The following is a 14,914-nucleotide window of genomic DNA, read 5'->3' as shown; positions in this document are numbered from 1 at the left end:
TCAAGGTGGGGAGAAGAAGTAAAGTTGAATTATAACTAATTATTAAATTATTGACATATATGCCGAAATCAGCTATTTAAACCGTGCTGGAAACGTGAGACTGAAGACTTCAGTTTGTAGAGAACACGTTATGCAGACAAAAGCAAGTGTTTCCGCACCGGTATAATATGACTAAATCCCCGTGTAGTATAATGACCTCAAAATCTGGGTATATGTGGGGGGACGTGCTACCTGCTACCTAGGAACATGTATTTTATCAAACAAAGAAGAAAGGAGGTAGCATTATGGTGCACACAGTCAAAAACGAACTAATGTTTATTTATTAAAACGTAAGTTTTATTAAATGTAATACCTAAGATAAACTCCCCACCTATCTAAAAAGCGAAATATTAAAAATTAGAAGATCGTAAGAGATGAAATAATAAAATCTGGCGCTGGGTCACCTGATGTGACTCCTGCTTGTATTAGATAATCGATCCAAATATCGATGATAATGTTGTGTCTACAAGTGGTATTCAATTTTCACCACTGAATATATTGTCCAGTGATCCACAAATAAACAAAAACAAAAAAACACACTCCTCCTAGGTTTTACCCATATCGTTGTATACTAAAGGAGTGATTCAAAGATAAAAATTAGTTTTTGTAGTGTATATCTATCCCTGAGTGGTTAGATAGGACACTATAACGTCCTGTGTGGATTAAACTAACCGCTCAATTGGATGATATGTCTCCCCCATACAATGTTGCAGAAGCTATTCTGCTAAATTCTTCACTATTATGCAGTAACAAAACAGGTCACTGTTACAATGATGTAACAACTTGGTTATAAATTCTTTTCTCTATAAACTGCTGAAGTGCAGAACATGATCTCAAATTTCCTGATCCATGCTTCCCACAACTCTAGTGATAATCCACTGTATTGTGGGAATGCAAAATTGCAGCTACTCACAGTTACTAAATAAATTCCTTTTTTAACAGCTTAACAATTTAAGCTTGTACAAAGCTCCGGAGACTGTATTCATGGAATATTACAAAGTGACAGAATGATTTATTGGTTGAAATAATAACAGCTTGACTCGTTATTCCTTCCTCTATACACTACTGAGATCTGCAATCTGATTACAGAGTGAATACTCCGCGCATCTCACAGAAATATGCCCTAAGACAATCTGATATTCCTATGTCGTTGTATCCAGCATGGAGCAGGTTAACAATTCTTCCAACAAGAGGGGGTTGTAGTGGACATAAGAGGAAGAAACTGTAGGCTGTCCTGTGTCATTTATCATGAGGCAAACAGGTCAGAAAGACTTGGTTTTATAAAGTGTACCCGAGCATCAAGGATAGGCCTCAATCCGCCCAACTTCAGGTGAAGCTGTGTTTATTCCTATTTTTATTTTATTGGAAATTGTAAACTACTTGCTGTGACTTTTCTCTAATATTCTTGTAACTTTCTTTTTTCTGTAACAATAAGCTTTGAAGTTTTTACTTGGATTAAAAATCATAATCCTAGTTCTGATTGTCTGTGTTTTCAAACCCAGACCTGAGTGGCCTAAGTCTACCTATTTTTTTACGTATGAATAACTGTGTGTGACAGGTAGAAGCGAAGACTACCTTGCGTTTAGATGCTAAATTCCTCTTGCTGGTGGCTACTAATGTGTTTGTATAACCCCGTGTATCCAAAGTGACCCCCAGATCACAGGCAGCGATTCTCAGATTGGCGTATCTGGAGAAACGACAGGCAGGTTCGTCACAATGTAGGACATAAATACATAGAATTTGATGGGAGATAAGAACCATTTGGCCTATCTAGTCTGCCTCTTTTTTTTTCCAATATTTTTCGCTCAAACCTAATTTGTTCCTTATTTCTTTTTAAGGATATCCTTATGTCTATCCCATGCATGTTTAAATTGCTCTACTGTCTTAGCCTCTACCACCTCTGATAGGAGGCTATTCCACTTGTCCAAAAACCTTTCTGTGAAGTCATTTTTCCTCAATTTTCCCCTCCAGTCTCAATGCGTGGCCTCGTATCCTATTGCTTCTCTTCATTTGAAGAATGTCTCTCTCCTGTACCTTGGTAAAACCCTTGGTATATGTGAAAGTTTCTATCATGTCCCCCCTTTCCCTTCCTGCTCCAAACTATACATATTGAGATTTCTTAGTCTTTCTGGGTATGTTTTGTGATGTAGGCCATGCACCATTTTAGTTGCCCTTCTTTGTACAGTTTCTAATTTATTAATATAAGATATGGCCTCCAGAATTGATCACAGTATTCTAGATGAGGCCGTACCAATGACCTATACAGTGGATTACTTTTCTTTCTTTCTGCTGCTGATTCCTCTCCCAATGCAGCCAAGCATCTGACCAGCCTTCCTCATTGCTTAGTTACATTGCTTATCTGCCTTTAAGACATCTGAAATGGTGACTCCTAGATCCCTTTCCTCCTCAGTAGTTTCCAGTATAGTGCCATTAATACTGTATTTAGCCTTTGGATTTTTGAGACCCAAGTGCATGATTTTGCTGACCAATTTGCAGTGCCAATTTGCTGAACCTGAAATGTGCTGCTGTGTATTTGTCGACTGATTGCTGCCTGGGCCCGGCCCTGAAGTGAAGCGGAGTACCACTGCTTTCAAATCACCTGCGTCGTCAACTCGTGTGACGTGTGTCCTGCTGTGCTGTTACAGTTCTTTTGGATGACAGGACAGGAGTCAGACTGGAGGAGGGAGAGTCAGTGAATCCTTTTTGACCAACTCAAATCCCGAGATTGAGAGTTTTTCATTCCCAAATACGGGGATTGAAAACACGGCCTGGAATTTCCTTCCCTAATATTAATACCCCCCTTCCATACATCTCACGGAAATAGTTCTGTATATAAATTCCCACATTATAGCTGCCCCCACGTTTACTCTATGACCCACACTCTGTAACCTGTCACTGTAGGGGTGTGTCCTTCTGGTGAACATTATTATTATTATGAGTAATATATATATATATATATATATATATCTATCTGTGACAACCTGTATAATATGCTGTGAATAATACAGATACACATACTACTCCATCCAGTCCATTGATCTGTTCCATTATTATAACACACTACTATACTATGAGCGATCCCCTCCAAAATACTAACCTCCTTACTGACCACTACGCTGACAGGTGTCCCCTATTCATATACAGAAAGCTGGGACCTATCCTTATTGGTCAAAATTGCTGTCCATCAAATGTGAAAAGACTTTTCTCCAATCAAAATGCTAACACCACTACCAATTGGTGTATACCAACATTAGTCAGTCCCGATTGACTGGTGTTACTGTCCTTAAAACAATCTGGCTAGCGATTACTCAGTTACTCCTTTAATACAGAGCTTGCCACCTCTGCATTATAGTAACATGACACCACAGGCTGCTTTCCCTGCATTGTAGTAATGTGACACCACAGGCTGCTTCCCCTGCACTGTAATACCGTGATACCACAGGCTGCTTCCCCTGCATTATGGTAACGTGACACCACAGGCTGCTTCCCCTGCATTATAGTAATGTGACACCACAGGCTGCTTCCCCTGCATTATAGTAACGTGACACCACAGGCTGCTTCCCTGCATTGTAATAATGTGACACCACAGGCTGCTTCCCCTGCATTATGGTAACGTGACACCACAGGCTGCTTCACTTGCATTATAGTAATGTGACACCACAGGCTGCTTCCCCTGCATTGTAGTAATGTGACACCACAGGCTGCTTTTCCTGCATTGTAGTAACGTGACACCACAGGCTGCTTCCCCTGCACTGTAATAACGTGACACCACAGGCTGCTTCCCCTGCATTATGGTAATGTGACACCACAGGCTGCTTCCCCTGCATTATAGTAATGTGACACCACAGGCTGCTTCCCCTGCATTATAGTAACGTGACACCACAGGCTGCTTCCCCTGCATTATGGTAACGTGACACCACAGGCTGCTTCCCTTGCATTATAGTAACGTGACACCACAGGCTGCTTCCTTTGCATTATAGTAACGTGACACCACAGGCTGCTTCCCCTGCATTGTAGTAATGTGACACCAGAGGCTGCTTTCCCTGCATTGTAGTAACGTGACACCACAGGCTGCTTCCCCTGCATTCAAACAGTCTGGCTAACAATTGGCCAGTTACTGCCTCAGTTGCTTCTTCACTAATTGAATTACCCCCCATAGTCTGAGACACTCTGCATTACAGTAACATGACACCAGGGTCTGCTCCTCCTGCATTATAATAATGTGAAACTACAGGCTACTCCCCCTGCATTGTAGTAATGTGACACCAAAGGCTGCTCCCCTTGCATTATAATAATGTGAAACTACAGGCTACTCACCCTGCATTGTAGTAATGTGACACCAAAGGCTGCTCCCCCTGCATTATAATAATGTGACACCAAGGGCTGATAAGGTGACAGCAGACTCTGCTACATCTGCATCATAGTAAAGTGACACTAGAGTCTGCTCGACCTGCATTACAGAAATGTGACAACAAGCTGCTCCCCCTTCACTATAGTAAATTGACGCCACAGGCTACTCATCCGGCATTATAGTAATGTGACATTAGTTTCTGCTCCCCTGCATTATAATAATGTGACACCAAAACCTGCTCCCCATGCAGTATAGAAATGTGACACCACAGGCTGCTCCCACTTCCCCACTGTGAGGTGACACCACAGGATGCACCCCCTGCGGCACAATGAGGTGACTCCATAGGAAGCTCCCGATGGAGTAAAGTAATGTGACTCCTCAGGCCGCTACTCCTGTGGTATGGTGAGGTGACACCACAGGCTGCTTCCCCTGCGGTACAGTGAGGTGACACCACAGGCCACTCCTCCTGCGGTACAGTAAGGTGACACCACAGGCTGCTCCCCCTGCGGTACAGTGAGGTGATACCACAGGCCGCTCCTCCTGCGGTACAGTAAGGTGACACCACAGGCCCGCTCCCCCTGCAGTACAGTGAGGTGACACCACAGGCAGCTTCCCCTGCAGTACAGTAAGGTGACACCACAGGCTGATCCCCCTGCGGTATAGTGAGGTGACACCACAGGCCACTCCTCCTGCGGTACAGTAAGGTGACACCACAGGATGCAGTATAAGCCATAGCTGATATATAATAACACAGGACACTGCCCGGGGAAGGGGGAGGGGGGGGGGCATATTGGGGACAGAGCAGCACATTACTACCTGTTACTAATACAGTCAGGAGATTATTATATATCCCTCAGTAGTCACATGACAGCCAGTGTTACAATGGGGAGGGGCGGGGCCTCCTCAGCGTCTCTGTAGCCATGGTTACCTCCTATTATCCCACTGACACGCTCACCCCGCAGCTGTCCCCTCCCGCTCACCTCACATCAGCCAATCGCTTCTCACAGCTGTTTTACCAGCTCCGCCCACCCTCTCTCACTATGGCTACAGCTACCGCCCCATCCTTCAGTGCTGTGATTGACGCACCGAGTAGCCAATCAGGCGGCAGATAATAATCCTGACGTCATGTAGATAGCGGCAGCTGCATCACACAGGTCATCACTAGAGTAACCAACTGTACCGACTATCAGTGTCCTCATATGTGCGGCGGCCATTTTCCTGTAGTCTCTAATACATGATAGGTTGCCAAATCCTCTGAGAGTGACGCAGAAGAGGGGGCGGAGTTAGGGAGTCCTCAGCCGCCATTCTGGAGATCCTCATTACTACAAGAGGTAACTTATTCTGTATGATATTATTATTATTATATAGGGGAGAGGGGACAGTACAGTGATATATGAGGGGGAATAACACAGCCCCCGTCACACACTGATATGTGGTATAATTATTATATAGGGGAGAGGGGACTGTACAGTGATATATGAGGGGAATAACACAGCTCCCAGCACACACTGATATGTGGTATTATTATATAGGGGAGAGGGGACTGTACAGTGATATATGAGGGGGAATAACACAGCCCCCGGCACACCCTGATATGTGGTATTATTATTATATAGGGGAGAGGGGAGGGGACCATACAGTGATATATGAGGGGGAATAACACAGCCCCCGTCACACACTGATATGTGGTATAATTATTATATAGGGGAGAGGGGACCGTACAGTGATATATGAGGGGAATAACACAGCTCCCAGCACACACTGATATGTGGTATTATTATATAGGGGAGAGGGGACTGTACAGTGATATATGAGGGGAATAACACAGCTCCCGGCACACACTGATATGTGGTATTATTATATAGGGGAGAGGGGACCGTACAGTGATATATGAGGGGAATAACACAGCCTCCGGCACACACTGATATGTGGTATTATTATATAGGGGAGAGGGGACTGTACAGTGATATATGAGGGGGAATAACAGCTCCCGGCACACACTGTTATGTGGTATTATTATATAGGGGAGAGGGGACCGTACAGTGATATATGAGGGGGAATAACACAGCCCCCGGCACACACTGATATGTGGTATTATTATATAGGGGAGAGGGGACTGTACAGTGATATATGAGGGGGAATAACACAGCTCCTGGCACACTCTGATATGTGGTATTATTATTATTATATAGGGGAGAGGGCACTGTACAGTGATATATGAGGGGGAATAACACAGCTCCCGGCACACACTGATATGTGGTATTATTATTATTATATAGGGGAGAGGGGACCGTACAGTGATATATGAGGGGAATAACACAGCTCCTGGCACACACTGATATGTGGTATTATTATTATATAGGGGAGAGGGGACCGTACAGTGATATATGAGGGGAATAACACAGCTCCCAGCACACACTGATATGTGGTATTATTATATAGGGGAGAGGGGACCGTACAGTGATATATGAGGGGGAATAACACAGCCCCCGGCACACACTGATATGTGGTATTATTATATAGGGGAGAGGGGACCGAACAGTGATATATGAGGGGAATAACACAGCCCCCGGCACACACTGATATGTGGCATTATTATTATATAGGGGAGAGGGGACCGTACAGTGATTTATGAGGGGAGAATAACACAGCCCCCGGCACACACTGATATGTGTTATTATTATATAGGGGAGAGGGGACCGTACAGTGATATATGAGGGGAATAACACAGCCCCCGGCACACACTGATATGTGGTGGTATTATTAGTGTTAGATAGTATGGAGGGGGTACTGTACTGTGATTTATGAGGGGGGATAACACATTATTAAAATGGAAAAACATTTAGTGGTGTCCTGTTATCATTACACGAGGGGGAGCAGCTTAGGGAGCAACCTGTGGTGTCTTGTTATAATATTATTATTATTATACATGGAGTGCAGTCTTAGGTGTCATGTTATCTTTATTAGAAAGAGTGAGCGGTCTCCTATTATTCATTTTATGTAAAGAGCGGCCTGCGGTGTCCTATTATTATACAGGGGGAGCGACCTGTAGTGTCCTGTTATTATACAGGGGGAACAACCTGTGGTGTCCTGTTAATATTTTTTATTTTTCATGGGGAGCAGCCTTTGATGTATTGTTGTTATGATTATACAGGGGATGTGGCCTTTGGTATCCTAGTATATTTTTGTATTATTATTATTATTTACATATATTAAGATCAGCATGTGGTGTCCTGTTTTTAATAATATACTGGGGTGGCATCCTGTTGTTATTATACAGGAGAGCAGACTCTGCAGCCGTGTGTCAGGATCCATCCTGTTTGGATCCAAGGTATTTGTCTGCTTAGTGGCTGGACCACTGGACTACAGAGGAAGCAGTATAGGCAATGCTTTCATAGTGCAGCTATAGGAGTGAACTCAGGGACTAAGGCTAGATATTGCTGACAGCTTGCTCTGACTTGTAGTTCACCGGGTAGACAGAAAGTAAAACTGGAAGGAGTCCGAATCCGGCCTGGAATCGAGAGTTGACCGTACTGCGACCTGTATTGGAGCTGCAATGCAACCAGGAGGGGGTGCTGGGTTCAGTAGTGCTATGGAACAGATTCAGCTGTCCTGGGAATGTAGTGACCTCAGGATACTTGAGACTGAGTCTGTGTTTCAGGTGGTTGTTCTGTGGCAGGAGACTAAGGAAAAGGCTGGAACTTGTACAGTTGTGCTCATAAATTTACATACCCTAGCAGAATTTGTGATTTTCTGGCCATTTGTCAGAGAATATGAATGATAACTCACAAACTTTTCTTTCACTCATGGTTAGTGGTTGGGTGAAGCCATTTATTGTCACACAACTGTGTTTACTCTTTTTAATTCATAATGACAACAGAAACTACCCAAATGACCCTGATCAAAAGTTTACATACCCTGGAGATTTTGGCCTGATAACATGCACACAAGTTGACACAAACGGGATTGAATGACTACTAAAGGTAACCATCCTCACCTGTGATCTGTTTGCTTGTAATCAGTGTGTGTGTGTGTATAAAAGGTCAGTGAGTGTCTGGACTCCTGACAGACCCTTGCATCTTTCATCCAGTGCTGCACTGACGTGTCTGGATTCTGAGTCATGGGGAAAGCAAAAGAATTGTCAAAGGATCTTTGGGAAAAGGTAACTGAACTGTATAAAACAGGAAAGGGATGTAAAAAGATATCCAAGCAATTGAGAATGCCAATCAGCAGTGTTCAAACTCCTAATTAAGAAGTGGAAAATGAGGGATTCTGTGGAAACCAAATCACGGTCAGGTAGACAAACAAAAATTTCAGCCACAACTGCCAGGAAAATTGTTTGGGATGCAAAGAAAAATCCACAAATAACTTCAGCTGAAATACAGGACTCTCTGGAAAAAAGTGGTGTGGTTGTTTCAAGATGCACAATAAGGAGGCATTTGAAGAAAAATGGGCTGCATGGTCGAGTCGCCAGAAGAAAGCCATTACTACGCAAATGCCACAAAGCATCCCGCTTACAATACTCCAAACAGCACAGAGACAAGCCTCAAAACTTCTGGAACAAAGTCATTTGGAGTGATGAGACCAAAATTGAACTTTTTGGCCACAACCATAAACGTTACATTTGGAGAGGAGTCAACAAGGCCTATGATGAAAGGTACACCATTCCTACTATGAAACACAGAGGTGGATCGCTGATGTTTTGGGGATGTGTGAGCTACAAAGGCACTGGAAACTTGGTCAAAATTGATGGCAAGATGAATGCAGCATGTTATCAGAAAATACTGGAGGAAAATTTGCACTCATCAGCCCGGAAGCTGCGCATGGGACGTACTTGGACGTTCCAACATGACAATGATCCAAAACACAAGGCCAAGTTGACCTGTCATTGGCTACAGCAGAATAAAGTAAAGGTTCGGGAGTGGCCATCTCAGTCTCCTGACCTCAATATCATTGAGCCACTCTGGGGAGATCTCAAACGTGCAGTTCATGCAATACAGCCCAAGAATTTACAGGAACTGGAGGCTTTTTGCCAAGAAAAATGGGCAGCGATACCATCTGAGAAAATAAAGAGCCTCATCCACAACTACCACAAAAGACTTCAAGCTGTCATTGATGTTAAAGGGGGCAATACACGGTATTAAGAACTGGGGTATGTAAACTTTTGATCAGGGTCATTTGGGTAGTTTCTGTTGTCATTATGATTTAAAAAGAGTAAACACAGTTATTTCTCTAACGTCCTAAGTGGATGCTGGGGACTCCGTAAGGACCATGGGGAATAGCGGCTCCGCAGGAGACTGGGCACATCTAAAGAAAGCTTTAGGACTAACTGGTGTGCACTGGCTCCTCCCCCTATGACCCTCCTCCAAGCCTCAGTTAGATTTCTGTGCCCGACGAGAAGGGTGCACACTAGGGGCTCTCCTGAGCTTCTTAGTGAAAGTTTTAGTTTAGGTTTGTTATTTTCAGTGAGACCTGCTGGCAACAGGCTCACTGCATCGAGGGACTAAGGGGAGAAGAAGCGAACTCACCTGAGTGCAGAGTGGATTGGGCTTCTTGGCTACTGGACATTAGCTCCAGAGGGACGATCACAGGCCCAGCCTGGATGGGTCCCGGAGCCGCGCCGCCGGCCCCCTTACAGAGCCAGAAGAGCGAAGAGGTCCGGAAAAATCGGCGGCAGAAGACGTTCCTGTCTTCAATAAGGTAGCGCACAGCACTGCAGCTGTGCGCCATTGCTCTCAGCACACTTCATACTCCGGTCACTGAGGGTGCAGGGCGCTGGGGGGGGCGCCCTGAGACGCAATAAAACATGATAAAAATACCTTACATGGCAAAAAATACATCACATATAGCTCCTGGGCTATATGGATGCATTTAACCCCTGCCAGAATATACAGAAAAACGGGAGATAAGGCCGCCGAAAAGGGGGCGGAGCCTATCTCCTCAGCACACTGGCGCCATTTTCCCTCACAGCTCAGTTGGAGGGAAGCTCCCTGGCTCTTCCCTGCAGTCACTACACTACAGAAAGGGTTAAAAAAAGAGAGGGGGGCACTAATTAGGCGCAGTATTAAAACATACAGCAGCTATAAGGGGAAAAACACTTATATAAGGTTATCCCTGTATATATATATATATATATAGCGCTCTGGTGTGTGCTGGCATACTCTCCCTCTGTCTCCCCAAAGGGCTAGTGGGGTCCTGTCCTCTATCAGAGCATTCCCTGTGTGTGTGCTGTGTGTCGGTACGTTTGTGTCGACATGTATGAGGAGAAAAATGATGTGGAGACGGAGCAGAGTGTCTGTAACAGTGATGTCACCACCTAGGGGGTCGACACCTGAGTGGATGTACTGTTGAAAATTACGTGACAGTGTCAGCTCTGTATAAAAAAACAGTGGTTGACATGAGACAGCCGGCTACTCAGCTTGTGCCTGTCCAGACGTCTCATAGGCCGTCAGGGGCTCTAAAGCGCCCGTTACCTCAGATGGCAGATACAGACGCCGACACGGATACTGACTCCTGTGTCGACGGTGAAGAGACAACCGTGATTTCCAGTAGGGCCACACGTTACATGATTGAGACAATGGAAAATGTTTTATACATTTCTGATAATACGAGTACCACCAAAAAGGGGTATTATGTTCGGTGAGGGAAAAACTACCTGTAGTTTTCCTGAATCTGAGAAATAAAATGAGGTGTGTGATGATGCGTGGGTTTCCCCCCGATAACAATTGATAATTTCTTAAAAAGTATTGGCTGTATACCCTTTCCCGCCAGAGGTTAGGGTGCGTTGGGAAACACCCCCTAGGGGGGATAAGGCGCTCACACGCTTGTAAGAACAAGGGCTCTACCCTCTCATGAGATGGCCGCCCTTAAGGATCCTGCTGATAGAAAGCAGGAGGGTATCCAAAAATGTATTCACACACATACTGGTGTTATACTGCGACCAGCAATCGCCTCAGCCTGGAGGTGCAGTGCTGGGTTGGCATGGTCGGATTCCCTGACTGGAAATATTGATAAGGATAGTATATTATTGCCTATGGAGCATTTAAAAGATGCATTTCTATATATGCATGATGCACAGCGGAATATTTGCCGACTGGCATCAAGTATAAGTGCGTTGTCCAATTCTACCAGTAAAATGGTCAGGTGATGCGGATTCCAAATGGCATTTGGAAGTATTGCCTTTGAAAGGGGACATTTGGGGTCGGTCTTTTAGACCTGGTGGCCACGGCAACAACTGGGAAATCCACGTTTGTACCCCAGGTCGCCTCTCAAAATAAGACGCCGTATTATCAGGTGCAGTCCTTTGTTGGCAAGCGGACAAAAGGTTCCTCTTTTCTGCTCGTGACAGAGGGTGAGGAAAAACCAGTTCCCAGGAACAGAAATCCTTTCCCGCCTCTGCAAAAGCCCTCAGTATGACGCTAGGGCCTTACAAGCTCAGGCACGGTGGGGGCCCGTTCTCAATGAATTTCAGTGCGCAGTGGGCTCACTCGCAAGTAGACCCCTGGATCCTTCAGGTAATATCTCAAGGGTACATATTGAAATTCGAGACGTTTCCCCCTCGCCGTTTCCAAAAGTCGGCTTTACCGACGTCTCTTTCTGACAGGGAGGCAGTTTTGGAAGCCATTCACAAGCTGTATTCCCAGCAGGTGATAATCAAGGTACCCCTCCTGCAACAGGGAACGGGGTATTATTCCACACTATTGTGGTACCGAAGCCAGACGGCCCGGTGAGACCGATTCTAAATCTAAAATCTTTGAACACTTACATACAGAGGTTCAAATTCAAGATTGAGTCACTCAGAGCAGTGATTGCGAACCTGGAAGAAGGGGACTACATGATGTCTCGGGACATCAAGGATGCTTACCTTCATGTCAAAATTTACCCTTCTCACCAAGGGTACCTCAGGTTATGGTACAGAACTGTCACTATCAGTTCAGACGCTGCCGTAGGGATGGTCCACGGCACCCCGGGTCTTTACCAAGGTAATGGCCGAAATGATATCCCTTCGAAGGAAGGGAATTTTAGTTATCCCTTACTTGGACGATTCCCTGATAAGGGTAAGATCCAGGGAACAGTTGGAAGTCGGTGTAGCACTATCTCAGGTAGTGTTGCGGCAGCACGATTGGATTCTCAATATTCCAAAATCGCAGCTGGTTCCGACGACTTGTCTTCTGTTTCCTAGGGATGTTCCTGGACACAGTCCAGAAAAAAGGTGTTTCTCCCGGAAGAGAAAGCCAGGGAGTTATCCGAGCTAGTCAGGAACCTCCTAAAACCGAACCAAGTCTCAGTGCATCAATGCACAAGGGTTCTGGGTAAAAATGGTGGCTTCCTACGAAGCAATCCCATTCGTTAGATTCCACGCAAGAACTTTCCAGTGGAACCTACTGGACAAATGATCCGGGTCGCATTTTCAGATGCATCAGCGGATAACCCTGTCACCAAGGACAAGGGTATCCATCATGTGGTGGTTGCAGAGTGCTCATCTTCTAGAGGGCCGCAGATTCGGCATTCAGGACTGGGTCCTGGTGACCACGGATGCCAGCCTGCGAGGCTGGGGAGCAGTCACACAGGGAAGGAATATCCAGGGCTTAGGGTCAAGCCTGGATACATCACTTCACATAAATATCCTGAAGCTAAGGGCCATTTACAATGCTCTAAGCTTAGCAAGACCTCTGCTTCAAGGTCAGCCGGTGTTGATCCAGTCGGACAACATCATGGCATTCACCCACGTAAACAGACAGGGTGGCACAAGAAGCAGGAGGGCAATGGCAGAAGCTGCAGGGATTCTTCGCTGGGCGGAAAATCATGTGATAGCACTGTCAACAGTATTCATTCCGGGAGTGGACAACTGGGAAGCAGACTTCCTCAGCACGACCTCCACCCGGGAGAGTGGGGACTTCACCCAGAAGTCGTCCACATGATTAAAAAACTCGACAGGTATTGCGCCAGGTCAAGAGACCCTCAGGCAATAGTTGTAGACGCTCTGGTAACACCGTGGGTGTACCAGTCAGTGTATGTGTTCCCTCCTCTGCCTCTCATACCCAAGGTACGGAGATTGATAAGATGGAGAGGAGAAAGCACTATATTCGTGGCTCCGGATTGGCCAAGAAGGACTTGGTAACCGGAACTTCAAGAGATGCTCACGGAGGATCCGTGGCCTCTACCTCTAAGAAGGGACCTGCTCCAGCAAGGACCCTGTCTGTTCCAAGACTTACCGCGGCTGCGTTTGACGGCATGGCGGTTGAACGCCGGATCCTGAAGGAAAAAAGGCATTCCGGATGAAGTCATCCCTATCCTGATCAAAGCCAGGAAGGATGTAACCGCAAAAACATTATCACCGCAATTGGCGAAAATATGTTGCGTGGTGCGAGGCCAGTAAGGCCCGACGGAGGAAATTCAACTGGGTCGATTCCTACATTTCCTGCAAACAGGAGTGTCTATGGGCCTGAAATTGGGGTCCATTAAGGTTCAAATTTTCGGCCCTGTCAATTTTCTTCCAAAAAGAACTAGCTTCAGTCCCTGAAGTTCAGACGTTTGTAAAAGGGATACTGCATATACAGCCTCCTTTTGTGCCTCCAGTGGCACTTTGGGATCTCAATGTAGTTTTGGGTTCCAAAAGTCACATTGGTTTGAACCACTTAAATCTGTGGAGTTAAAATATCTCACATGGAAAGTGGTCATGCTGTTGGCCCTGGCCTGGGCCAGGCGCGTGTCAGAATTGGCGGCTTTATCCTGAAAAAGCCCTTATCTGATTTTCCATTCGGACAGGGCGGAATTGAGGACTCGTCCTCAGTTTCTCCCCAAGGTGGTTTCAGCGTCTCACCTGAACCAGCCTATTGGTGGTGCCTGCGGCTACTAGGGACTTGGAGGCCTCCAAGTTGCTAGACGTCAGTGCCCTGAAAATATATGTTTCCAGGACGGCTGGAGTCAGGAAATCTGACTCGCTGTTTATCCTGTGTGCACCCAACAAGCTGGGTGCTCCTGCTTCTAAGCAGACTATTGCTCGCTGGATTTGTAGTACAATTCAGCTTGCACATTCTGTGGCAGGCCTGCCACAGCCAAAAATCTGTAAATGCCCACTCCACAAGGAAGGTGGGCTTGGGCGGCTGCCCGAGGGGTCTCGGCTTTACAACTTTGCCGAGCAGCTACTTGGTCAGGAGCAAATACGTTTGTAAAATTCTACAAAATTGATATCCTGGCTGAGGAGGACCTGGAGTTCTCTCATTTGGTGCTGCAGAGTCATCCGCACTCTCCCGCCCGTTTGGGAGCTTTGGTATAATCCCTATGGTCCTTACGGAGTCCCCAGCATCCACTTAGGACGTTAGAGAAAATAAGAATTTACTTACCGATAATTCTATTTCTCATAGTCCGTAGTGGATGCTGGGCGCCCATCCCAAGTGCGGATTGTCTGCAATACTTGTACATAGTTATTGTTACAAAAATCGGGTTATTATTGTTGTGAGCCATCTTTCAGAGGCTCCTCTGTTATCATGCTGTTAACTGGGTTCAGATCACAGGTTATAC

At 45.7% G+C, this 14,914-nt stretch overlaps 1 protein-coding gene across 3 annotated transcripts in view; it reads left to right on the top strand.

The window, feature by feature from the left end:
- Positions 1-5,547: 5,547 nt before the first annotated feature.
- The window catches only part of LOC135054670 (oocyte zinc finger protein XlCOF8.4-like), a 65,970-nt gene continuing 56,603 nt past the window's right edge, over positions 5,548-14,914 (top strand). For all 3 annotated transcript variants that reach the window (XM_063957915.1, XM_063957916.1, XM_063957914.1), the window contains exon 1: positions 5,548-5,721. The gene's annotated coding sequence lies outside the window, so the exon portion shown is untranslated. The remainder of the gene's footprint in view (positions 5,722-14,914) is intronic.

The sequence above is a fragment of the Pseudophryne corroboree genome, chromosome 3 (assembly GCF_028390025.1).
Source record: "Pseudophryne corroboree isolate aPseCor3 chromosome 3, aPseCor3.hap2, whole genome shotgun sequence".
NCBI lineage: Eukaryota > Metazoa > Chordata > Amphibia > Anura > Myobatrachidae > Pseudophryne > Pseudophryne corroboree.
The sequence above is the reverse complement of the archived record's forward strand: the minus strand, read 5'-3'. Positions and strand labels throughout refer to the sequence as shown.